At 46.6% G+C, this 26691-nt stretch overlaps 1 protein-coding gene across 2 annotated transcripts in view; it reads left to right on the plus strand.

Annotated features, from left to right (window-relative positions):
* The window catches only part of LOC140722104 (NACHT, LRR and PYD domains-containing protein 3-like), a 421136-nt gene that overhangs the window by 250691 nt on the left and 143754 nt on the right, over positions 1-26691 (plus strand). The window lies entirely within an intron of this gene.

The raw sequence follows: 26691 nt of genomic DNA on the forward strand, positions 1-26691 counted from the left end.
CAGGCATTCACGCTCTCCCTCCCTCCGAACATTATTCACCACCATCACCCTCGCTCTGTCTCTCTGACATCCAACCGCCATCCCTATGGATGAAATTTCCGAATATAAGGTTTACAGGGCTGTATGTTGCTTAAGCTTTGTGAGATTGTGGACTTCTGCGTTTTCCACGAAATAATATCGTGCCTGTCACTGCTGTTCCTCAGAACCTTAATACAGCTGCGCAAATGAGATGAGTTTAACAATAAATCATGAAAATAAACATTGTGAACTAACTCCATTGTTCTGCTAAGATTTCACACACCTCTCTGCTACTAGATATAAAGAGAAGCATTATACTTGTACCTTAGAGTTCCACGCATGTGGACTCTCCGTGATAGCATGTTAAATAAAAGATTTGCCAACTGAACTTGATTCTTTAACATCTCTGACAATTTGCCTTAGTTAAGCAGGATGCCAACAAAATGGTTTCAAGCGATGGAGTAACTGTGGGTGGGAATGGCAACTTCGAGTTAGCTACCCGTTGGGTGATCCGCTTTGAGCCTCCTGGCCCATGACTGGGTAGAAAGGACGGCATCGGCAAGATCAAGTAGGAAAGACCGCAGTATTATGTGAAGTATTGTTGGAAGTAAGGACGTGAGGATCCGGATCCTAGTCCCACCCAAGATATTTTCCGATTAGTAAACAATAAATAAGTCTGCAAGAGGCGAACGGAACGAAATGTCGTTCACGCTTGGGCTTGTGACTGATTGTCTTTCCTTTGCAGGAGCAGGTAAGTAGATTGAAGGCGGATAGGAAGCAGTGACAGTAAAGTTGATCAGGAATGCGGGGGAGAGAGTTTCCTGTAAAGATAATGATGAAAACCAGGTAAGTAGATTGAAGGAAGATGGTAAGTAATGATAGTAAAGATTGCTGACAGAAATGCGAGGTGAGTTTTCTCTGTAAAGGTAAAGAAAAAAAATGAGAATGTTGCGCCGGCAGATTGAACGAGTAGCGAAATCCCGGGGAGAGCCGCTGGTGCCGCCAATCTCCACTGCTGATGATGGCTAGTTGGAAAGTGGATATACTAGACATGTGATTTCTTTTACCAGTGACTTGTGTGGTTGGACACAAGGACGGAGGCTCTATGGGAGTCTTTGGAGATAAAGAAAATTATATATTTTAAACAAGATACTGTTAGAGGAGACGGAGACTCTACGCAGGTTTAATAAAGTGTTTTGATTTATGCAATTGACTTTGTTATTTTGAGCCTGGTCAACGGAGTATGTTGTCTTTGTTTTCCTAAGTATCTGTGGGTAGTGTGTGCCCTGGGTCGGGGAAACGAAACGTTGTTTCGCTAAATGACAGTAACCTTGACTTGACTTGAGAAAAGGCTGGAGGTAGCTCAGCGGCATCAGTCTCCGAAACCAATAAATAGACCGACTGTGCAGAAGACGTCCGAACAGAAGAACCGGGAGGTGTCTCAAGGCTTATACCCTCACCTAGAGAGTCTGAGAGAGACCGAGCCCGCCCCGGATTCAGATCTGATCGAAGTTTTAATGTTCGCAGAAGCTGTACGACAGAATCAAACACGCCGACCCGCCTTATAACGCTCAGGCAACCGAAGCCGAAGAGCAGAAAGGGGACAAACCGCAAGACAAAGAACTATCCAAGGAAAAATGAGCCCATTTTCAGGGTCGCTTGTCCACTGGCGGAAAGGACTAAAAATCAAACGGGACATGAATATAATTTGCGTATTTAACCAGGAAACGGGAAGCGAATCAGAATAGATCCTGTTTCACACTATCCAAAACAAAATGATTGCCCCGTCGTGGTAATCCGGCCGCTGGCCCTGTCCGAGGGTCAGGCTATGGGACAAATTTGTAAGATTTATAACCCCTTGCCTGGAAATGGTCAGATGTTATTGAAAGTGGTGCGTGGGACCGACTTGGACTGCAGTGCAAGGACATTTTGAAGTCCGCAGAGGAATAAAGTGAGAAACAATAATGATGGAGATAACGTTCCTTATTGAAAGTGGTTACAGGGGACCGTGTAAGGTTGCCATTATGGGGAAGCCATAGTGACTCTGAAGAGGTTGCCAGGTGCAGACAAAAAACAGGAGAACATATGACTGACTGTGTTTCCCGTTTCCCTGACACATGGGAAGCATCTGCTGGAATAGACTCGCAGGACAACTCTGCGCTACCGTGCAGATAGTCCAGGCATTCTTAAACTGCCCAGCGACGCTAATTGTCAGCTTATTCTCACATGCCGACCTCTGATGCATTTCCATCGCACCGTCCGATACACTGAAACATCTCAGCCGAGCGATCACCAGACGATCCTTTCCGTGACTAACAGAGCAGAAACTCTTTCTCTAACCGGACGCATCTATTATGGTCCAGAAGACACAGTGGCAGAACTGTTTGAGTAAAGGACAGAATGAGCGGTTTAAATTGCCAAACCGAACTTCTCATGTCACTACAGCCATCAAACTCCCTGCAACTCCTGAACTACTCGAACCCGCGCTTCAGACTTTACAGGGTTAAACCTCACACAGTCTTCATCACTGCCTAATACTAACGCAACTCTACAACTTCATTCCGGAAATTTAATCTTCGCCCTTTTCAGCGTTAAAACAAAGTTTTACCCGTTTGCTCCCCCTCCTTTGCCCGAGCGTGTAGTACACCTTTTGCTTTCGCAGTCACCTCCCTCCCTGGGGTCGATACGCAAGAACCATGTGGGATTGTACAATCCGCCCCACCACGGGAAGACCAATGCTGTTCCACCCTCTATACGGAAATATAATTTGTCACCGGAGGGGTCACCTCCCTCCCTGTGGTCGATACACAAGAACCATGTGGGATTGTACATTCCGCCCCACCACAGGAAGACCAATGCTGTTCCTCCCTCTATCCGGAAATATAATTTGTCACCGGAGGGGTCACCTCCCTCCCTGGGGTCGATACACAAGAACCATGTGGGATTCTACATTCCGCCCCACCACGGGAAGACCAATGCTGTTCCACCCTCTATCCGGAAATATAACGTCACCGGAGGCAGTGAAAGGTATGAAGCCTGGCATAGAAGCGCTGTTGGATCAGGAAGTGCTACTCCCAACCTGTAGTACCTGTAATTCCCCTGTTTCACCAATTCCAAACGCAAATCGTGATAGTGAGTGATTTTTTTTTTAACCAGACTTAAGGGCAATTAACAAGATAGTTTTAACTCTTGGTCCCGTCGTGCCCGATGCTAACGTCATCCTCTCCATATTCCTGCCGCATCTGATGTTATTCTGTTATAGACCCTGTTCTGCCTTTTTCTCCATCCCATTACACAAGGACAGTCAGTATTTTCTGCTTTCACTTACAGTGGTGGACTGTGAACTCGGACCAGTGTGCATCATGGGTAAACTGAGACACCTCGGTTTATGCCGCAGCAGTCACACGCGAATTAAGCGCCCAACGGTTGCCAGGGGAAAGCAGAAATTTACAAACTGCCGATTATCACTCTCGGCCGAGTTAATTGCGAAAAAATGACATTGCGGCTCTGTTGCCAAGCCTGGCTGAAAAGAGACAAAAGGTATCCCTCAATAAACATTCCTAAATAAATGTCAGTCCACTCTACAGGATTTGGGAGACATGGTTTCTCAAGGAACGGAGCAAATTGCAAAGAACGAATTGCAGCTTTTATTAATGCGCCACCTCCCCGCACCCGAACTGAAATGCTTCCCGTTTTGTGAATGGTCAATTACTGTAGGCATTGGATTCCTGAATATCGAATGTTGGAGGCTCCTCGCCGACAAGCCTCATTACCGAGCATGTCTGCCGAAATAGAGTGGAGTCAGGAAGTGGACACAGCCTTTAATGCTCTTAACACAACATTGTCAACCGTCCCTGCTTTGGGCATGTCTGACTATCCACCTCCTTTCCAATTATTTGCAAATAAACACCAAGGGTTTGCTAGTGGCAATTTAGCACAACGACATCGGGGTCTCAGACAACCCGTTGCATATTATTCATTACAATTACCTCTATTTGTAAGAGGCATGCCTGTTTGTCTAAAATCTGTCGCCGACCCTGCACTTGTGGTAGAAATGTCTAATCCTATTGTATTGGATCACCCTGATGAAAGGTCTGGGCCCGAAACGTCACTGTTTGCTCTTTTACACAGAGGCTGCCTGACCTGCTGAGTTCCTCCAGGATTTTGTGTCCATTACTTTGATTTCCAGCATCTGCAGATTTTCTCTTGTTTCTGATTGGACTCAGGCAACAGGCAACAACAGAAGGACATGTAGTGCTTTGACACAACAAAGTTAACCCCGGGTCATTACCATCTCCGGATGCAATGGTCTTGTCATTTATTCTTGCCAGGCAGTTGTGTTGTAGTCAGTAAACCTCTCAAACTGATTGGGAGTTAAATTGACCAAGACTAGAATGAAGTTCCTTCGGATTCAAACTGTGATTGTGCTCAAGGGGTGGGCGGAGATGGGACATAATCGTTACGTATCACTGGAACAGTCATGTATAATAAAGTGTTGAGTTACTAATGACTGACGCGAGGCGCATAAATCTATTCTGCGCTCGAAAAGTTACCTGTCGGGTCAACTCTCGCTTCCGTCAAACCCCGGGAGTGTAGAATCACCGAAGTTGTACAACGCTGATCGGTTGCAGGATAGACATCAGTGCGACGGAACTGGAAAAGCAACAGAGTGTTTAATGTTCGATCAGAGAGCGGCACTACATCGTTTAAAGTAATTCTGCGATAGTTCTCTGTGTGGCTTTCCGCATCAGATAACCACTGTAAAAGATACAGAGTCCGAATCCACAGACACGAGGTATTTGACATTTTTAACATGGTGATGAACGATAAGCACAGATGACTGGAATAGTAATGAACATTTAACCGACCGTACCTCACAAGCTGAGCGTTTCCATTAATTTGTGTCTGTATTCGGATTTCCAGTATCATTCTTTATTTTTCCCAAAAATCGATTACACTTGCAGATGGAGATCAGTTCGTTCAGAAAGAGAAAGAGAGAGAAAAAAGGAAGTTGATCCCTCCTGACTGAACAAACCCGGGGAAAAGCACAGAGGGCATCACCAGAACGAAGAATGAGATGTAACGGAGGGAATGAAAATAAAACGGGCGGGACCTGACTGGACCGTCCCGGACAGTTCCCGAGTTCTACAAAGCGGCCACCGGGTGAATTACCGCTGAGGCGCGTCTCACATATTTGGCAGGAATCCAATGAAGGACAATTTTCATATTTACGGTGTAGACGGCGAGCGAAATGTATCACCATTAAACGCATGCGTATTTCAGAGCGCTCAGCTGTTAGCCGTGGTTCTACATATCGGCAAGTGGACAGCTTATGGAGGAAAATGGCGATTGATTTAATTCTACTGCAGAAACCAGCTGGTCGCTCTACAATTTAACGAATTCAGTTAACAGTTTCAGCGGGTATTTCACCGCGTTCTTCAGCTCCTCTCTGAACTTGCTCTGAGTCACGGCGTAAATACATGTGTTGGTGCAGGTCCTTGTCATTCTTTCCGTTGCTGCGGCCCCGGAGCCCCATCCGGACTTTATTAGCGGACAAAATTCGTCTGACCGTCAGAGTATTGAACAATAAAATCAGAATGAACGGGAGACAAGGCATGAAAATGCGATGTATCATCTCAAGTGCGGCCCACGAGGGGGAAGTAGAGAAACTCTCTTTGGTCACACTGCCATAGAAAACTCCATTAATTATCATCAAAGGCTCCAATGTAAAGTAGAAAGGGACACTTTCTAAACAGCCCAGAACACTCACTGTCCCGATAACCACAGCCGCCGTTCTTTCGGTGCAATATTTTGCTTTCAGCTTTTCACAACAAATGGCCACAAATCTGTCACAGGTGAACGCGACTGTCAGCCAGACAGAGACCCGGGTATTTGCTATGAGCAGGCAACGAACAACCCTGCAAACGGGAGTCCAATAGAGGAAGGAAGACCTAAAGTATATGAAAACAGTCCAGTTCAACAGAGGGTCCGAGATAACGACCAGGAGATCGGCCGCTGCCATTCCCAGCAGGTAGCGAGTGATGCATTTGGAGAGACCGCACTTTCCTCGGGACAAGATCACAATCGCCACCAGGTTAACTGCAAGAGAGAGGGAAGGAGGCAGAGACATTACTGACTACTCAGGAAAATCGAGCAGCAGTGTGACAGAATCAGATTAGTTCTTGTGTTTTGTTATCTGCCTCAGAGGGTAGAAACCGGACCAGGGACATATGGAGCGACTGAGAGTGTGCATTATCGGCGTGACAGAGACTTCCTGCGAGTTCTGTTAAATCTGGGTGAATTACCAAAACTGACGAGAGATGAGCTGCTTAAATGCCACCTCGGCCGCAGTAAGGGATGGGCATTAAATACCAGCATCACTGGCTCTGAGCCGCACAGGAATGAAATGAAATCCATATCGGCCGTTTCCGCTGCTCACATTTCTAAAATAAATGAGCCACTCGCGTCGTTCCGTCACCCAGTCAGGCGATTCATAGGGACCTAAAAGAAGGATGGCTGTTTCCCACGGATGCAATGTAGCCCGGTGTCTGAAATTGAAATTTTCAGACATTTCAATTCACGATTATTCCTCCACATCAAGGCAGCGAGAGGATTTCAGTCACAGGCAGCATCTCGGATCCAATATGGAGCGCTGTCCGCTACGAAAGCAATGGGATTAATATTGTCAGCGCCTTCCGCCCATGACTGAAATGCGGGGACTGGACAGGTGGCTGTGGAAACAAGTAGCGAGAAAAACACTTCGGAACATAGGAGTTAACTATCAGTTTCTGCCGTTTGCAGGAGTGACAGCGGCTTACCGGGAATTCCAACGGCTGAAATAACAGGGTAGTAAATGTCTTCTATCCGCCAGATTACTGGATATCCCATTTGAGTGACGCAGTGACCGCTATTGCTCTGAATTCCACAGCTCGGCAAACACTCTGGGCTGACATACTGCAACAGGCTCTGATTTATACAGGGGATCGATCTCCAGTGGCAAGGTCCCACCTCTGACTATTGTTATTGAACAAACAAATTACATCACCGGCAGTGTCTCAGGTGCAAATGTTGTGGGCATGTAACACAAACGCAATAATACCATTGGCATTCCCTCAATCAGATCCCTCTGCGATCTCTCTGCAATCTGACTGAGGTAATGCCAATAGTATTAATGGTTACATTATGTTACATGCAATTCGACCAAAATGTGTAATGAGACCAGTAAGTGAGCAATAATCGGCTCTGTTTACAAGTTTCCACAATAGTGTTGGCAGCGGTCCCGGCTGATCCTATTTTCCTACATGAAACTTTCACTTCGGTTCTCTTTCCACGAGCAATCGGGAATCGGTGTGTCCGGCATTTTTGACATTTTTCACTGTCACACCTATTGTTTCATTTACAAATAGACTTGTTTTCCTCTCAGTGTGCTCTGGATCCAGGGGCACTCTCAGTCTCCTTCTCCAGACTTTCAGTTAATGTCATTCACTTTGCATTTTTTTTAATTCAGCAGCTCCACTTCGGCAACAAACCCACCCCACCTCATCCACTTATTGCTCCCGGATATAACACATCCCCGTTGTGTACACAGACACTCTGTCCAGTTCTCCATCAGTCCTGGGCGATATCGATGTTTACATCATTTTGATCAGCCTCCCCTGTGTAATGTTTATCTCCGACACCTTCTCTAAGTCTAGAGGTGTCGACGGTTCAGTCCATCTGTTAAACTATATTTTCCACATATGTAGTTTCTGTGTGTGTGTGTGTGTGTGTGTGTGTGTGTGTGTGTGTGTGTGTGTGTGTGTGTGTGTGTGTGTGTGTGTGTGTGTGTGTGTGTATGCTGTAATACCTCTTATACATCTTATAATGTATGTGAATAAAACTACCTGTTCGTGCTGTGCTGTTGAATCCACCTGAGGAACAGTTAGATGCTGAAACACTGTGGCGTTCAATTAGCTGTAGGAGTAAGTATAATGGGCTGATTAGGCTGTCATTCACTGCCCTTGGGTTACAAGCACAACCATCAACACAATTTCTCTCTGGTGTAAATACCGGCAGGATTTTAAAAAATCATGCATAGATTCCATTCCGATATGATCTCATGGTTTGTCATAAAAATACCCGTTTCTTTGGCATTTCCTTTAGAGTGCCCTTCGCAGGGTTGTCAAATAAAGCCTCGTCATCAAATAAAGCCATATTAAAAAGTATTATCAACATACACACACACACACACACACACACACACACACACACACACACACACACACACACACACACACACACACACACACACACACACACACACACACACACACACACACACACACACACCACTCCCTGTCTCTCTCATAGACTGTGTCTATGCATTTCATGCCGGTTTCTCCTCCAGTATGAGCGTGTGGGTTTCATTCTGTATCTGTCAGTCTCTGTTACAGTGTGAGAGTGTGGGTTTCATTCTGTATCTGTCAGTCTCTGTTACAGTGTGAGAGTGTGGGTTTCATTCTGTATCTGTCAGTCTCTGTTACAGTGTGACAGTGTGGGTTTCATTCTGTATCTGTCAGTCTCTGTTACAGTGTGACAGTGGTGGGTTTCATTCTGTATCTGTCAGTCTCTGTTACAGTGTGTGAGTGTGGGTTTCATTCTGTATCTGTCAGTCTCTGCTACAGTGTGAGAGTGTGGGTTTCATTCTGTATCTGTCAGTCTCTGTTACAGTGTGAGAGTGTGGGTTTCATTCTGTATCTGTCAGTCTCTGTTACAGTGTGACAGTGTGGGTTTCATTCTGTATCTGTCAGTCTCTGTTACAGTGTGTGAGTGTGGGTTTCATTCTGTATCTGTCAGTCTCTGCAACAGTGTGAGAGTGTGGGTTTCATTCTGTATCTGTCAGTCTCTGTTACAGTGTGAGAGTGTGGGTTTCATTCTGTATCTGTCAGTCTCTGTTACAGTGTGACAGTGTGGGTTTCATTCTGTATCTGTCAGTCTCTGTTACAGTGTGTGAGTGTGGGTTTCATTCTGTATCTGTCAGTCTCTGCAACAGTGTGAGTGTGTGGGTTTCATTCTGTATCTGCCAGTCTCTGTTACAGTGTGAGAGTATGGGTTTCATTCTGTATCTGTCAGTCTCTGCTACAGTGTGAGAGTATAGGTTTCATTCTGTATCTGTCAGTCTCTGTTACAGTGTGAGCGTGTGGGTTTCATTCTGTACCTGTCAGTCTCTGCTACAGTGTGAGAGTATGGGTTTCATTCTGTATCTGCCAGTCTCTGTTACAGTGTGAGAGTGTGGGTTTCATTCTGTATCTGTCAGTATCTGTTACAGTGTCAGAGTGTAGGTTTCATTCTGTATCTGTCAGTCTCTGTTACAGTGTGAGAGTGTGGGTTTCATTCTGTATCTGCCAGTCTCTGTTACAGTGTGAGAGTGTGGGTTTCATTCTGTATCTGTCAGTCTCTGCTACAGTGTGAGAGTGTGGGTTTCATTCCGTGTCCGTCAGTCTCTGTTAACGTGTGAGAGTGTGGGTTTCATTCTGTATCTGTCAGTCTCTGTTACAGTGTGAGAGTGTGGGTTTCATTCTGTATCTGTCAGTCTCTGATACAGTGTGAGAGTGTGGGGTTCATTCTGTATCTGTCAGTCTCTGTTACAGTGTGAGAGTGTGGGTTTCATTCTGTATCTGTCAGTCTCTGCTACCGTGTGAGAGTGTGGGTTTCACTCTGTATCTGCCAGTCTCTGTTACAGTGTGCGAGTGTGGGTTTCATTCTGTATCTGTCAGTCTCTGCTACAGTGTGAGAGTGTGGGTTTCATTCTTCATCTGCTAGTCTCTGTTACAGTGTGAGAGTGTGGGTTTCATTCTGTATCTGTCAGTCTCTGTTACAGTGTGAGAGTGTGGGTTTCATTCTGTATCTGTCAGTCTCTGTTACAGTGTGAGAGTGTGGGTTTCATTCTGTATCTGTCAGTCTCTGTTACAGTGTAAGGGTGTGGATTTCATTCTGTATCTGTCAGTCCCTGCTACAGTGTGAGAGTGTGGGTTTCATTCTGTATCTGTCAGTCTCTGTTACAGTGTGACAGTTTGGGTTTCATTCTGTATCTGTCAGTCTCTGTTACAGTGTGTGAGTGTGGGTTTCATTCTGTATCTGTCAGTCTCTGCAACAGTGTGAGAGTGTGGGTTTCATTCTGTATCTGTCAGTCTCTGTTACAGTGTGACAGTGTGGGTTTCATTCTGTATCTGTCAGTCTCTGTTACAGTGTGTGAGTGTGGGTTTCATTCTGTATCTGTCAGTCTCTGCAACAGTGTGAGAGTGTGGGTTTCATTCTGTATCTGCCAGTCTCTGTTAGAGTGTGAGAGTGTGGGTTTCATTCTGTATCTGTCAGTCTCTGCTACAGTGTGAGAGTCTGGGTTTCATTCTGTATCTGTCAGTCTCTGTTACAGTGTGAGCGTGTGGGTTTCATTCTGTATCTGTCAGTCTCTGCTACAGTGTGAGAGTATGGGTTTCATTCTGTATCTGCCAGTCTCTGTTACAGTGTGAGAGTGTGGGTTTCATTCTGTATCTGTCAGTCTCTGTTACAGTGTCAGAGTGTAGGTTTCATTCTGTATCTGTCAGTCTCTGTTACAGTGTGAGAGTGTGGGTTTCATTCTGTATCTGTCAGTCTCTGTTACAGTGTGAGAGTGTGGGTTTCATTCTGTATCTGTCAGTCTCTGTTACAGTGTAAGGGTGTGGATTTCATTCTGTATCTGTCAGTCCCTGCTACAGTGTGAGAGTGTGGGTTTCATTCTGTATCTGTCAGTCTCTGTTACAGTGTGACAGTTTGGGTTTCATTCTGTATCTGTCAGTCTCTGTTACAGTGTGTGAGTGTGGGTTTCATTCTGTATCTGTCAGTCTCTGCAACAGTGTGAGAGTGTGGGTTTCATTCTGTATCTGTCAGTCTCTGTTACAGTGTGAGAGTGTGGGTTTCATTCTGTATCTGTCAGTCTCTGTTACAGTGTGACAGTGTGGGTTTCATTCTGTATCTGTCAGTCTCTGTTACAGTGTGTGAGTGTGGGTTTCATTCTGTATCTGTCAGTCTCTGCAACAGTGTGAGAGTGTGGGTTTCATTCTGTATCTGCCAGTCTCTGTTACAGTGTGAGAGTGTGGGTTTCATTCTGTATCTGTCAGTCTCTGCTACAGTGTGAGAGTATGGGTTTCATTCTGTATCTGTCAGTCTCTGTTACAGTGTGAGCGTGTGGGTTTCATTCTGTATCTGTCAGTCTCTGCTACAGTGTGAGAGTATGGGTTTCATTCTGTATCTGCCAGTCTCTGTTACAGTGTGAGAGTGTGGGTTTCATTCTGTATCTGTCAGTCTCTGTTACCGTGTCAGAGTGTAGGTTTCATTCTGTATCTGTCAGTCTCTGTTACAGTGTGAGAGTGTGGGTTTCATTCTGTATCTGTCAGTCTCTGTTACAGTGTGAGAGTGTGGGTTTCATTCTGTATCTGTCAGTCTCTGCTACAGTGTGAGAGTGTGGGTTTCATTCTGTGTCTGTCAGTCTCTGTTAACGTGTGAGAGTGTGGGTTTCATTCTGTATCTGTCAGTCTCTGTTACAGTGTGAGAGTGTGGGTTTCATTCTGTATCTGTCAGTCTCTGATACAGTGTGAGAGTGTGGGTTTCATTCTGTATCTGTCAGTCTCTGTTACAGTGTGAGAGTGTGGGTTTCATTCTGTATCTGTCAGTCTCTGCTACAGTGTGAGAGTGTGGGTTTCATTCTGTATCTGTCAGTCTCTGCTACAGTGTGAGAGTATAGGTTTCATTCTGTATCGGTCAGTCTCTGTTACAGTGTGAGCGTGTGGGTTTCATTCTGTATCTGTCAGTCTCTGCTACAGTGTGAGAGTATGGGTTTCATTCTGTATCTGCCAGTCTCTGTTACAGTGTGAGAGTGTGGGTTTCATTCTGTATCTGTCAGTATCTGTTACAGTGTCAGATTGTAGGTTTCATTCTGTATCTGTCAGTCTCTGTTACAGTGTGAGAGTGTGGGTTTCATTCTGTATCTGCCAGTCTCTGTTACAGTGTGAGAGTGTGGGTTTCATTCTGTATCTGTCAGTCTCTGCTACAGTGTGAGAGTGTGGGTTTCATTCCGTGTCCGTCAGTCTCTGTTAACGTGTGAGAGTGTGGGTTTCATTCTGTATCTGTCAGTCTCTGTTACAGTGTGAGAGTGTGGGTTTCATTCTGTATCTGTCAGTCTCTGTTACAGTGTGAGAGTGTGGGTTTCATTCTGTATCTGTCAGTCTCTGCTACAGTGTGAGAGTGTGGGTTTCATTCTGTATCTGCCAGTCTCTGTTACAGTGTGCGAGTGTGGGTTTCATTCTGTATCTGTCAGTCTCTGCTACAGTGTGAGAGTGTGGGTTTCATTCTTCATCTGCTAGTCTCTGTTACAGTGTGAGAGTGTGGGTTTCATTCTGTATCTGTCAGTCTCTGTTACAGTGTGAGAGTGTGGGTTTCATTCTGTATCTGTCAGTCTCTGTTACAGTGTAAGGGTGTGGATTTCATTCTGTATCTGTCAGTCTCTGCTACAGTGTGAGAGTGTGGGTTTCATTCTGTATCTGTCAGTCTCTGTTACAGTGTGACAGTTTGGGTTTCATTCTGTATCTGTCAGTCTCTGTTACAGTGTGTGAGTGTGGGTTTCATTCTGTATCTGTCAGTCTCTGCAACAGTGTGAGAGTGTGGGTTTCATTCTGTATCTGCCAGTTTCTGTTACAGTGTGAGAGTGTGGGTTTCATTCTGTATCTGTCAGTCTCTGCTACAGTGTGAGAGTATGGGTTTCATTCTGTATCTGTCAGTGTCTGTTACAGTGTGAGCGTGTGGGTTTCATTCTGTATCTGTCAGTCTCTGCTACAGTGTGAGAGTATGGGTTTCATTCTGTATCTGCCAGTCTCTGTTACAGTGTGAGAGTGTGGGTTTCATTCTGTATCTGTCAGTCTCTGTTACAGTGTCAGAGTGTAGGTTTCATTCTGTATCTGTCAGTCTCTGTTACAGTGTGAGAGTGTGGGTTTCATTCTGTATCTGCCAGTCTCTGTTACAGTGTGAGAGTGTGGGTTTCATTCTGTATCTGTCAGTCTCTGCTACAGTGTGAGAGTGTGGGTTTCATTCTGTGTCTGTCAGTCTCTGTTAACGTGTGAGAGTGTGGGTTTCATTCTGTATCTGTCAGTCTCTGTTACAGTGTGAGAGTGTGGCTTTCATTCTGTATCTGTCAGTCTCTGATACAGTGTGAGAGTGTGGGTTTCATTCTGTATCTGTCAGTCTCTGTTACAGTGTGAGAGTGTGGGTTTCATTCTGTTTCTGTCAGTCTCTGCTACAGTGTGAGAGTGTGGGTTTCATTCTGTATCTGCCAGTCTCTGTTACAGTGTGCGAGTGTGGGTTTCATTCTGTATCTGTCAGTCTCTGCTACAGTGTGAGAGTGTGGGTTTCATTCTTCATCTGCTAGTCTCTGTTACAGTGTGAGAGTGTGGGTTTCATTCTGTATCTGTCAGTCTCTTTTACAGTGTGAGAGTGTGGGTTTCATTCTGTATCTGTCTGTCTCTGTTACAGTGTGAGTGTGGGTTTCATTCTGTATTTGTCAGTCTCTGATCGAGCGTTAAGTGTGTCGTCTCAGTCCTGTATCCGGAAGCCACCGATTCAGTGACAGCCGGTGTATTTTTTCTCTTACTTTCTCAAATCCTGTAACTACTCTTAAAATAGTCGTTGTCTTCCCTGAGTTGGTTTATGTTATAATTGTGTGATGGAGAGATCATTGAGGAATAGTGTCGGTTGTTCGAACAGTACATTCCGGATAATAATCATAGGGTAAAGAGACCATTCGTCCCGGCATAATTCTGCATGTTATTTCTTACTCAACCAGATCCATCCAGTAGTACAGCACCTGGTCTGTAATTTTCTATGGTTTGGCAGCGCAACGACTTCAATGTTCAATGTAAATAAACACTTCAGATAAGTGCTTTAATGTAAATATATAAGTGCGTAAGTAAATTCATGATTTGATAGAAATAAAACCCAGAGAGGCAGAATGTTTCATGTTCCAGCAGCATGTATATCAATAGATGTTCCTCAACAATTGTAAATTGCTTCCTTCAACGAGTATCTCTGCTCTCTTCAGTTTGCCGATTCTTTTATCCGTTCCTCAATGAGAACAACAGTGTGAGTTTATTCGAGTGATGTCCCACTCAAAAATAATGTAATATTCAATTTGATTTTATTTTTATATGAGCTTCGGACTGGTCCATGTTTTATTGATTATATAGTGGACAGCCATGTTCTGTGTGGTACTGAGATAGCTTGTGAGTAGGAATGTGAGGGAAACTCAGGTTTCACATTTGAAATAATCTAATTTTCCATATTGCAGCCTGGAGCTGACTGATGAACTACTGAGAAACTGGCGTCACCGCTCAGGCAACAAACCCACCCCACCCCGCCCCACTATGTGCCACCAGATATAAAACATCCCCGCTGTGTACACAGACACTCTGTCCAGTTCTCCATCACACCTGGACGACATCAGTGTTTACGTCATTTAGATCAGCCTCCCCTGTATCATACATATTTTCGATACCTTGAGGTCCAGAACTGTCAATCGAACCCTGCATCTCTTAAACTATCTTCTCCATACCTGTGATGTGTATGTGTGTGTGTGTGTTTATTTGTTTGCTCCTGTATGCATATGTGTGTATGTGGGAGTGTGTATGTATCTATATATGTGTGAGTGTGTGCTGAAATACCTCTGATACATCCTATAATGTATATGAATTAGAAATTTCTGCTCGTGCTGTGGATTTTGAAACCATCAAAACCGCTGTTGAATCCGCCTGAGGAACAGTTAGATGCTGAAACACTGTGGCGTTCAATTAGCTGTAGGAATATAATGAGATGATAAGGCTGCCATTCACTGCCCTGTGGATTACAAGCACAACCATCAGCACGTTTGACCCTGGTAATGTCAGGAACGGGGGCAGAATTGGACCCAAATGCAGGACGCAGACACTGAAGTACTAGGGGTAGGACAGGATGGGGATGCCATGGCACGTGAGGGGTAAGGCAGGAGGATCCCAGAGTTCGGACGTGGCAGGGCAGGAGGATTCCTCATGGCGGGCCGCAGGGATCCCGGGCAGGGCCGCCTCCCAGGCGGAAACACAGAGGCCTGGGCCAGTCGCGGACACCTGGGCAGGTGCGGGGCACAACCCTTAGGGAGCAATAGGTGGAAAGGGCAGACACCCCGCCGGCCAGCGGCAATCCGGCCGGAACTGCCCGACGGAGGTAACGGAGAGGCAGGGGCAGAGCCCCCGCCGGACAGCGGCAGACCGGCCGGATCTGCCCGACGGAGGCAAGGGATAAGAAGGAAACTGGGTCCAGGGTGAGCAGCAGGACTACCGTGATACAACGGTACATTGGGAAAAGCAACCGACAGAGTGGCAGCGCGAGCAATGAGAATACGGCAGAACAGCGGGACCAGCGCACAGGAGAGAAGCAGCGGAACAAGACCAACCGGATAGAGCATATACAGAACAGGCCGGCAACCAGGGCAAAGCAGGATTCCGAGCAGGGCGGCAACCAGGGCAGAACAGGATTCAGAGCGGGTTAAACTGGTTTCGGAGCAGGACGACCCCACAACTAGGATCAGTCCCCGAGCCTCTTAAAAACACCAACCCCCTAATAGGCAACAGGTGTACCTCCTTAAGCCAAGATGATTAAATGGCCCCGTGTGACAGGAGGGCTGGCTGCAAGGCCTGGAGTCCGGAGTCCGTGGACCGGAGCAAGACCCGGAAGGCGGGCTTCGGACCGGACCCCAACAGGTGTAAATACCGGCATGATATTTTCTGTTATTTATAGATTCAACTCGGTAAACAGATCTCTTCATCTCCTGCTTTTACATAAAATAGCTATGTATTTGGGATTACCTCCGCAATGCATTGGTAGAAGTAAATGCAGGATCGCCAATTAAGGACACACATTAGGAAAATTCAACTTAGAAGCCATTATCACCACATTGAATAGCTGCACCATTACCTCCCGCTCTTAAACTCAATCTCACAATTGATGAAGGCCAATGCACCGTATGCCTTCTTAACCACAGAGTCAAACTGCGAAGCAGCTTTTAGTGTCGTATGGACTCGGACCCCAAGATCCATCTAATCCTCCAAACTGCCAAGAGTCTTGTCATTAATACTATATTATGCTATGGTATTTGACCTACCAAAATGCATCCTATCAGTGTCCAGCTATAAACTCTGACAGCCCACCACACTATCCACTAAACCCTGAACCTTTGTGCCATCAGCAAATTTACTAACCTATCCCTCCACATCCTCATCCAGGTCATTAAAGAAAACACAAGGAATAGGAGTCCCATAACAGATCCCTGAGGCACACTCCTGGTCCCCGGCCTCCATGCGGAATATGACCCGTCTACAATCACTCTTTGCCTTCTGTGGACAGCCAGTTCTGGTTCCACAAAGCCATGCCCACTTGGAACCCATGCCTCCTTTCTTCCTCAATAAGCCTTTCATGTAGCCTGGGTGTACATCCCGTCCGGTCCCGGAGACTTATCCAAATGGATGCTTTCCAAAATCTCCGGCACATTCTCAAACTTCTCAGTCCACTGCAAGTCATCCCTACAATCGCCAGGATCCTTTTCCGTAGTGAATACTGAAGCAAATTATTCTTTAAGTACCTCCGTTATTTCCACGGGTTCCATAAACACTTTTCCATTCTCACACTCGATTGGTCCTATTCTCTCACATCTCACCCTCTTGCTCTTCACATACTTGTGGAATTCCTCGGAGTTTTCCTTAGTCCTGAATTATGTGTGCTTTTGTTTTCTTTAAGCGGGTTCTTTGCTTTGTGGCCGCCTGCAACAAGACGAACCTCAAGGCTGTCTACTGTATACATTCTTTGATGGTAAATGTGCTGTGAACTATGAACAAGTCGGGAGCAATGTTAGGAAGGCGCGCTGGCCTTCATTTGTCTGGAATCGAACTCAAACATGGTGAGAAAATGTGGCAGATCTGTAACGCACAGGTTAGACTACACTTGAAATGTTGAGCTTAGGGAGACGGTGGAAACGTTAAAGGCGGTGAAGAGCAGATTTACCAGGATACCACCTGGGCTACACACGCGGTGTTGTACAAACAATAAGTCGTTGTGATTGGAAGGCGTTGCCCGCTCCTGTGGTAGAGATGGGGTCACCAGGTGTCTTCAAATGTAACTGCGCACACAGATGACGGGCGATTCATGTGTAGATATCGAAACGATACAGGAAGCAAAGTTAACGAGACGGCTCATATAATAATCAGCGCAAAGCAGTTAAGGCCATAAGGACATTAAGAATAGGAGCAGAATTAGTCAAGTTGGTCTATCGAGTCTGCTCCGCCATTTCATCGTGGCTGATCCAATTTTCCTTTCAGCCCCAATGTCTTTTTTTTTTCTCTCTCTCCATGACCTGCAGAATGAAGAATCTATCACTTTCCGTCTTAAATATACATAAAGACTTGGACTCTGCAGTTGCCCGTGGCAAGGAATTACAGGATTCAGCCCTCTCTGGCTAACAAAATTAGTTATGTTTGCCGTTCTACAGGGACGCTCCTCTATTCTGAGGCAGCGTCTTCTGGTCCTAGACTCTCTCACAATAAAACATTATCCATCCCACATCTATTCTGTCAAGATCTTTCACCATTCGATATTTCCAACGACGTCACACCTCATTTTTCTGTTTTCCTGTAAATTCCGGGCCAGAGCCAACAAACCCTCTTCATATGACAAGCCGATAAATCCGCAAATCATTTTCGTAAAGCAGGACTGAGCCCCCTCTAGTTTCTGTACATCCTTTCTAAGCGGAGAATCTCAAATCTGCTCACAACACTCAAAGTGCAGCCCTAACAGTGATTTATAAAGTCTCAACGTTATATTGAATCGGGCGAGTGACCACCTTCTATACTGTTCTCTGGATTATTTCCGTGGTGGTCATGAATAAAGGCTTTCCAAAGAATGGCCCCTCCCTCTTTCTCTCCTTTCCCCATTCGGTATCAGATGATTCTCGCCCTTATCGCTTTGCTAAACCTGACTTGTGCTGATGCAATCAACGTTGACTTTTCCTGCCGAGGGGAAACTGCAGAATGACGCGCGAAGCATCACGGGTTCAAAATGCCGAAAGGCCTCCTCCCGAGCATTCACAGATACTGGATCCCGATGGAGCAGTGTGCGGTCAGTTAGATGACGAGTGTAGGTCCAAATGCCGAAAGGCATCCTCCCGAGGGTTCACAGATACTGGATCCCGAGGGAGCAGTGTGCTGTCAGTTAGATGACTGAGGCTGGGTCCAAATGCCGAAAGGCATCCTCCCGAGGATTCACAGATGCTGGATCCCGAGGGAGCAGTGTGCGGTCAGTTGGATGACTGGCGGTGGGTCCAAATGCCGAAAGGCATCCTCCCGAGGATTCACAGATACTGGATCACGAGGGAGCAGTGTGCGGTCAGTTAGATGACTGGCGGTGGGTCCAAATGCCGAAAGGCATACTCCCGAGGATTCACAGATACGGGATCCCGAGGGAGCAGTGTGCGGTCAATTAGACGACTGGGGGTGGGTCCAAATGCCGAAAGGCATCCTCCCGAGGATTCACAGATACTGGATCCCGAGGGAGCAGTGTGCGGTCAGTTGGATGACTGGCGGTGGGTCCAAATGCCGAAAGGCATCCTCCCGAGGATTCACAGATACTGGATCCCGAGGGAGCAGTGTGCGGTCAGTTAGATTACTGAGGGTGGGTCCAAATGCCGAAAGGCATCCTCCCGAGGATTCACAGATACTGGATCCCGAGGGAGCAGTGTGCGGTCAGTTAGATGACTGAGGGTAGTTCCAAATGCCGAAAGGCATCCTCCCGAGGATTCACAGATACTGGATCCCGAGGGAGCAGTGTGCGGTCAGTTAGATGACTGGGGGTGAGTGAGAATGCCGAAAGGCTTCCTCCCGAGGATTGACAGATACTGGATCCCGATGGAGCAGTGTGCGGTCAGTTAGATGACGAGTGTAGGTCCAAATGCCGAAAGGCATCCTCCCGAGGGTTCACAGATACTGGATCCCGAGGGAGCAGTGTGCTGTCAGTTAGATGACTGAGGCTGGGTCCAAATGCCGAAAGGCATACTCCCGAGGATTCACAGATACTGGATCACGAGGGAGCAGGGTGCGGTCAGTTAGATGACTGGCGGTGGGTCCAAATGCCGAAAGGCATCCTCCCGAGGATTCACAGATACTGGATCCCGAGGGAGCAGTGTGCGGTCAGTTACATGACTGAGGGTGGGTCCAAATGCCAAAAGGCATCCTCCCGAGGATTCACAGATACTGGATCCCGAGGGAGCAGTGTGCGGTCAGTTGGATGACTGGCGGTGGGTCCAAATGCCGAAAGGCATCCTCCCGAGGATTCACAGATACTGGATCCCGAGGGAGCAGTGTGGGGTCAGTTAGATGACTGGGGGTGGGTGAGAATGCCGAAAGGCTTCCTCCCGAGGATTGACAGATACTGGATCCCGAGGGAGCAGTGTGTGGTCAGTTAGATGATGAGTGTAGGTCCAAATGCCGAAAGGCATCCTCCCGAGGATTCACAGATACTGGATCCCGAGGGAGCTGTGTGCGGCCAGTTAGATGACTGAGGGTGGGTCCAAATGCCGAAAGGCATCCTCCCGAGGATTCACAGATACTGGATCCCGAGGGAGCAGTGTGCGGTCAGTTAGATGACTGAGGGTGGGTCAGAATGCCGAAAGTCATCCTCCCGAGGATTCACAGATACTGGATCCCGAGGGAGCAGTGTGCGGTCAGTTAGATGGCTGGGGGTGCGGGGGTGCTCTGTGTTGCTGTTCGTGTGGATATTTCTGGCGGGTGGTGGGGTTCTGTGATGGTTGAACAATGGGCGTCTGCTGAGCGCGAGGAGTCAGATGGGTGCTGTGGGAGTGGCTGATGTGCAGTTATGGGCCCGTAGAATTAAGATTAGATACACGGATCTTGTTTTGCTGGTCAAGCCGGTGCCGGAGCGGAGATGCAGGCGCGATGCTTGTGGGGAAGAAGGTAAATGAGGACGGCTTTAGGGTCTGACGGGTGAGATATGGGGGCTGGCTGTGTGTTCAATAGAAGCCTGTGGTCAGTGTCAAATGCCTGGGAGCTGTGGGGTCTGCTGGGGAGGAATAGTCGCAATGTGAGCTGATGGGGAGGAGTGGAGTCAGCGAGAATATGGGCGGTATGTGGTCATTGGAAAACGAGGAGTCAGAGGAAACGTATGTAGTGGGGGTTATGACCATTCGGGCAGTATGGGTGGTTGACATTGAGTACGGGCTGCTGGAGAGGGCTGTGATCACTGGGGACGTGGAAATATCTGAGGGCAGTGGGAAATGGCGAAGGCGTTGTAATGTCAGCTGTAACGCGGAGGAAGGATGACGTCACTGGGAACCGGTAGATGTGTCGGGTCAGTCGGACTTTGGCCGTAAGTAGAAACAACCGGGTTTGTGTGGACCCATCCGGGACGTAGAAGTGTGCGGCGTCACTGGGGACTGGTGGGGGAGTTGTGGTGTTAATCGGAACGTGAACGAGGTGTGCGGTCAGTTTGATGTGTTGAGTTTTTGGTTACCGGGGACGTGGAGCGATGTGGGGTCATTGGGACCTGCTGGGCGGATCTGCCTTTCTTTGGAGCGTGGAGAACGTATGCTGTCAGAGGTAATCTACCGGGAGGGGGGTAACCAGTCGAGGTTGTTGGAGCGGTGTGGGGTCATTGGGAACTTCGGGAATGAGTGGGGTCAGTGGGTAATCGCAGGTAGGAACAGAGACTGTGTTCTGGTGCTGAGGTAATGGGCTCAAAGGAGATGTTGCTAATGCGCTCGGTCAGAGGAAGCTGGTGCGGAGGTGCGGGCTATGGAGGCTGGGTGAGAGTTAGAGACCGTGGACGCTGGTGTTGTGGTGGAGGCCGTGGTGACTGGTGGGGAGGTGGAGGCCGTGAATGCTGCTGAAAGCCTTGGAGGCCGTGGAGGCTGGTGTAGAGTTGGAGTCAGTGAGGATGGTTGGACCGCGTGAGGATTAAAGGGAAATCGATCGGAATGTGTGTGCGCGGTTAGTGGAGACGTTGACTCGAGAGTTGCTCAATGTAGGGACTGTTGAGAGATTGCGGAGTCAGAGATTAATAGGGCGGCGGGGCCACAGGGGTGCATCTTGTTGGGATGTGATGAGACCACTGGGAAAAGCTGATGGGAAGGATCAAAGTCATTGCCATGTGTCGATCGCGAAAGGGCGGGTTCAGAAGGAGGGCTCAGGGAGGCGGTGTCTGGTCTTGCAGTGTGTGTAAAACGTGTGGGGGTGTCCGGGATTTCAATGCGACGGGCCTGTGCTGATGGAGTTGACTCAGTGGGTTTTCGTGTGGGAGGTTTGGGCTCAGGGGGAGTGGTTGTTGAGGAGACGTGTGGTCATTGGGAACTGGTGGAAAAATGGTTTGTTTAATGAGACAGCGTGGTGAGGGGGAATGGTCAGTGGTGGAGAGATGGGGATCAATAGGTACAGCTCGTACGGAAGACGCTGGGTGACAGGAAGGGGCTAAAGGCGGAGTTGTGGTGTCTGTGGACGCTAAGAGATGCCGAAACTTGGTCCCAGTAGGTACTGGGAGACACGTAGTGTGGGAGTGTCGTGCACAAGGCGTGTTTTATTATTGGGAGTCATAGTCTTCAGTATTTAATTTGATCTGCCATATTTTCCGATATTCCTTTAGCTTTCCTGTATATCACGGTTATGATCCCCTAAAGTTCTTCCGCTCCTCGTTCATGTTTATGAAAAACAAAATGCTCTTGCTACTGACATCTGAGGAAGTTCAGTGTAAATCTTTCACCAGTCCGGAGAAACAGCGACATCTTCTGGTTTGACTTTGATTCTGTGGAGCCGCAGTTCCTGTAAATGCGTGGCATCAACTCGTTAAGGCAATCTAATTATCGACAGGGAAACATCGAGCTTTGAAAAATGAATGATGAAGTTCACGTCACACAGAATCACACAGGAATATTGAATTAGCTTGTTAACAGAATCTTGGTTAAAAAATGGAGAATTATTAATTATGCATTCGGTCCCGCAGAATCATCAGGTATAAATCACCTGTTTTGATTTTGGATTTACAGTTTAAACTCTAAGAACAGGTGTGGAGGACTTAACAAACACGTGGTTTGTCGTTGAAACAGAACAGACCATTCAAACCCTCGAATAAGAATTAAGCCATTCCGTCAATCCATTCTGCTCCGCTATTCCATTTTGAGTGATTTGTTATCCTTATCAAACCTATTCTCCTGCCATATTCCGAAAACTTTTGACGCCCTGATTAACCAAGAAGCTACAAATCTCCGGCTTAAATGTACCTAATGACATGACCTGGAGAGCAGGCTGTGCCAATGAATTCCGCTCCCTGGCGAAATGAAAAATTAAATCCTCATCTGTGTTCCAAATGAAGGACCCTCAATCTGAAGCTGTGCTGACCGTTCGCAGGCTCCCCACTGTTGAAAAGCTCCTCTCCATATCTACTGTGTCAGGGCATTGCAGCATTCCAAAGGTTTCAATCAAATCCCCGCTCGTTCTGCTGAACTCCAGCGAGTACAGTCCCAGAGATATCAATTCCCAGTGATTGCTTACAACCCGGCACCTTGCCACACCGGACGCAGCAAACAGCTCACAGTTCAGTTCCATCACCGCACAGCATTCTGCGAAAATGAGTGAACAACCGGAATGTACGAAACAGGAAGTCACTGGCGCTGTGAAACATTTCGCAAACTGCTGCATTATCATGCCGTGACACCAGCAACATGGAGATTACATGGGGTGACCGCCATAATAATGGCTCGAACTCAGTGTGGGAATGGTGAAGATAGATGTGGAATGTATAAAACGTAAAGTCCTTTAATTTGCTTCTAATATTCTGATGTTGGACATCATTACTGTAAAGGGCCAGAGTTGAAAACCTGCTATAGCACGGTCAACTTGTATTTATTGTATGAAAATACCGTCAGGCCAAAATGAAATGTGTACCGACGTGGTGTCAAATTATAGACAAGTAGGGCCGAGCAAAATCATATATGATCCGTGCACTGGGGTTCCGGCGTTTGCTGAAACTAGATAGCTTCAGCCAGACAGAAAAATAGAGACAATAAGTCTCCCAGCAACGGGCTAATATAGTCGGCAAAGCAGAAATTTAACTGAAGGGAAATCTCCAAACATGAGAGAAAAAGAATGGATGTAGGGATTGGCAGACTCGGCCAGGTCACTCCAAAGGTTTAGATAATGGGCACTTCCACAATGGATTTGTGTGTTTGTAATACCGGATGTTAGGGTGATTTAATGTGCAAGGTAAAATACATTTTACAGAAGAGAAATTACCCGAGCAATCTAATATATAATAGAAAAATAAATGTTTTTCTTCTGAAATAACGGAAAGACGGAACAGCTGGGAGAAGTAACCTTTTCAGGGAGTTCAATTCATCAGTATGCTTGTAGACCGGGTCTGATTATATTTCGGAATTGATTAATTATTTGACCCTTTCAACTGAGCGGTACAGGCTTCTAAAACATTTCAAAACTAACACAGCTGGGGAAAGCAGAAGAACTTTGACCTGCTCTCTGAATTTTGTCTGGGTCACACCGTAGATAAATGTATTTGTGCAGCTGCTGAAATTCTGAATCACAGAACCCCAAAACTGTGCCTGAAAAAGCCGGATTGACACTTCCAGGTCGGTGTAGAGGCATCGCATGAGAATGAAGACCAGAGTGGTTGTTGCCCAACAGAGAAGGAAACTCGCCGACAGGCTGAAGAGCAGAATGATGGATTGTCTCCGACTCTCCATCTCCAGATCTCGCTGTTTCCTGCAATTTCCCCGTCCCTTCAGCCCCCTGCGGACTCTGCTCGCAGCCAGTATCTGTCTGACGGTCAGAGCATTGAGGGTCAAAATGAGGAAGAAAGGAAGTAACGGATTCAACAGACGGTCCACCCAATAAAACCCCTCAAACGATGGCGAGAAAGGCACTACGGGTCTACTGAAACAAATCCAATTACCCCTCACTAACAACGCTATTCTTTCCATATACATGAAATAAAATGGTATGTTTTTAAAAAAGAAACCGAGAGATAGTGTGCCCATCACCATACCCGCAATTCTGGGGGTGCAGTATTTTGCTTTAAAAGTAGGCGAGCAAATGACCACAAAGCGATCGAAAGTGAAAGCGACAGTAAACCACACGGAACAGTCAACGGCCACGTGACACAGGACGTAGTGGACAAGGCAGAACGGAGCGTTGTCAAGGACTCCGTAATTAAATCTGTATGCTCGACCCATCTGGTAGAACAGGACTTCGATAATCACCACCATTAGATCCGCCGCAGCCATCGCCACCAGGTACCGCGTGACGCATTTGGAGAGACCGCAGTTTCCTCGGCTGAGAATGATGATCGCCACAAGGTTAACTGCAGTGAGACAAAACGACCAAAAATAAGAATTTTTAAAAAAATCCAACACATTTTGCGTGGAAATACAGCCATGATCTGTTCGCTTGAAGTAAAATCCGTTGTTCATCTCTGCTGGACATTATCAGTGGAAGTAAAGAATACCTGTGTTTTTGCGGTTTGTTTGAAAGCCTGACCGCAGCACAAAGCGCTTTACAGGAGCACCTGCTGCTTTGTCTCCTCACGTTCACCGATGCACCAGCGATGAGTAGAGTCCAAGAATGATAGGTCACAGAAGCGCTACCTTCGGCCCATATCTCCATGCCGACCGGCACGGCCATCTGAGCTGCTCGCGTTCGTTCGCTTTTGGATCACATCTCTCTAAGGCTTTCACATTTGTCAAATTGCCCAGGTGTATTTTAAATATTGTTAATGACTCTCTATCGCCCATTTCCTTTGTCAGGCTGTTCAACATCAGAGTAACTTCTGTGTGAGAAAACGTCGCTCGGAATCCAGCTACATTTCTGCCCTCTGATCTAAAGTCTACCCTCTTTTGTTCACGATTACCCAACCACACGGAGATGAATGACTGTATCAATACATTATCGTAGCTTTATGCACCTCTATTAAGCCATCCGCGAAATGCCTGCCTCAAGGAATAAAATGCCACTCGGCCGAACCTCTCCCTGTAACTCAAGCCCTGGAGTTCCGGCAGCATCTTTGTAAATACTGTCTGCACTCCTTTCAGCAGACATCTGCCCTTCCTATAACAGGGTGACTAGAACTGTTCACAGAACTACAAGCGCGGTATCACCAAGGAGAGAGGTAGTGTAATTGAAGTGAGCATCTACGCTACTTTCCGAAAGTCCGAGTTATTATTCGATTGCAAGGTCAGATTCTGAAAACAAGATCTCGCACCCCAGCAACCTTCTATCTATTTTCTTTTACTGATTCGGGGACAAACCATTGCTCTGACCAGAACATTTTTACACGGTTTGGAAAGTGCACGGCACTTTAAATGTTTTTTAATATATGTAATATCCATGTCAAACAATGGTAAAACACAACACAACACAGAAAAATGCTGTCAGGCAGTCACCTCTGACAGGGAGTATGCCAAAGTGAAATGTTCTGACTGAACGACGTTGGTGGTTTCTGTCTTTATTGTGACCATTTTTGACAGTGATGCAAACTGAAATAATGACAACGCAAATAGGTTGAAGCTCAAAAATGTTCCAATGTAAATGTGGTACGTTTAGTATTTAGCACATTTATGGATTATATTGAGTAATATAGTTAATTTCACGGCATTTCATAATTATGTTAACAATGATTTCAAAAACAAATATTTACGGAGTGACCCATTTCAGTTCTGGCGCAGCTGCGTACCCGCGCATCTGCGAAGGAACAGTGCTGACACAAAGAAACATAGATCAGAATTTGTGAATTGAACAGTGCTGGGAGGGGGAAAATAGAAGGGGAAAAGATTAGTTTCCCTTTCAGAAAGAGGGAAGAGAATTTTTTGGTGGAAATTGGTAAATTTGCAACTGGGCGCTCAGCCGCTGGAAGATGCGTGCGCGAGTGTTTGCGGAGCGACAGGAGGCTCTGGATCACAGCCGTGGCGGCGCATCGTTTATGGTGAAATGGAATCCTACCGCACGGCCGCGCCGTTGGAATCCCTGTCTTTAGACGAGTCACTTTCACCCTTCCCTAACAAGCCGGCCTCAGTGACGAAGCACACGACACTACTAAGTTGCTGTAAAGTCTCATTTGTTTCACAAATGTCCTTTAGGGATGGAGAATATTCGGCTTTATCTGGATCTTATGTGACTGTAGACCCAAGAATCCTGTGGATTGTTACATTAATCCTCAGATTGGGAAAACTAGAGAGCCGGTAATAATATCAGAATTCCCTGTGATGCTCACTTCCCGTGAGTCCGAACAGGAAAAGGGAACAGAATTTCACAAGTTGAAATCAAAGTTATTCACTGTGAGTTTAAAGACCAATCTACTGCTCACGTGACTGGGTTGGCAGGAATGCGGTCCGCAAATGACGGGAGGTTTCGATAGACATGGATTGTGTGTGTTATGTCCGTGCAGGTCGAGTTCTCACGTCACAGCTGAGAAGACTACAGGCAGTTCCAGTGACAATTCTGCATGAACCAGGTTAAAATATTAACAGGGCAGGAGATTGAGAGGAACGAGAAGGCATATTTGGGATGTTTAATAAACTCC

This window comes from Hemitrygon akajei, unplaced genomic scaffold (assembly GCF_048418815.1).
Source record: "Hemitrygon akajei unplaced genomic scaffold, sHemAka1.3 Scf000069, whole genome shotgun sequence".
Classification (NCBI taxonomy): Eukaryota; Metazoa; Chordata; class Chondrichthyes; order Myliobatiformes; family Dasyatidae; genus Hemitrygon; species Hemitrygon akajei.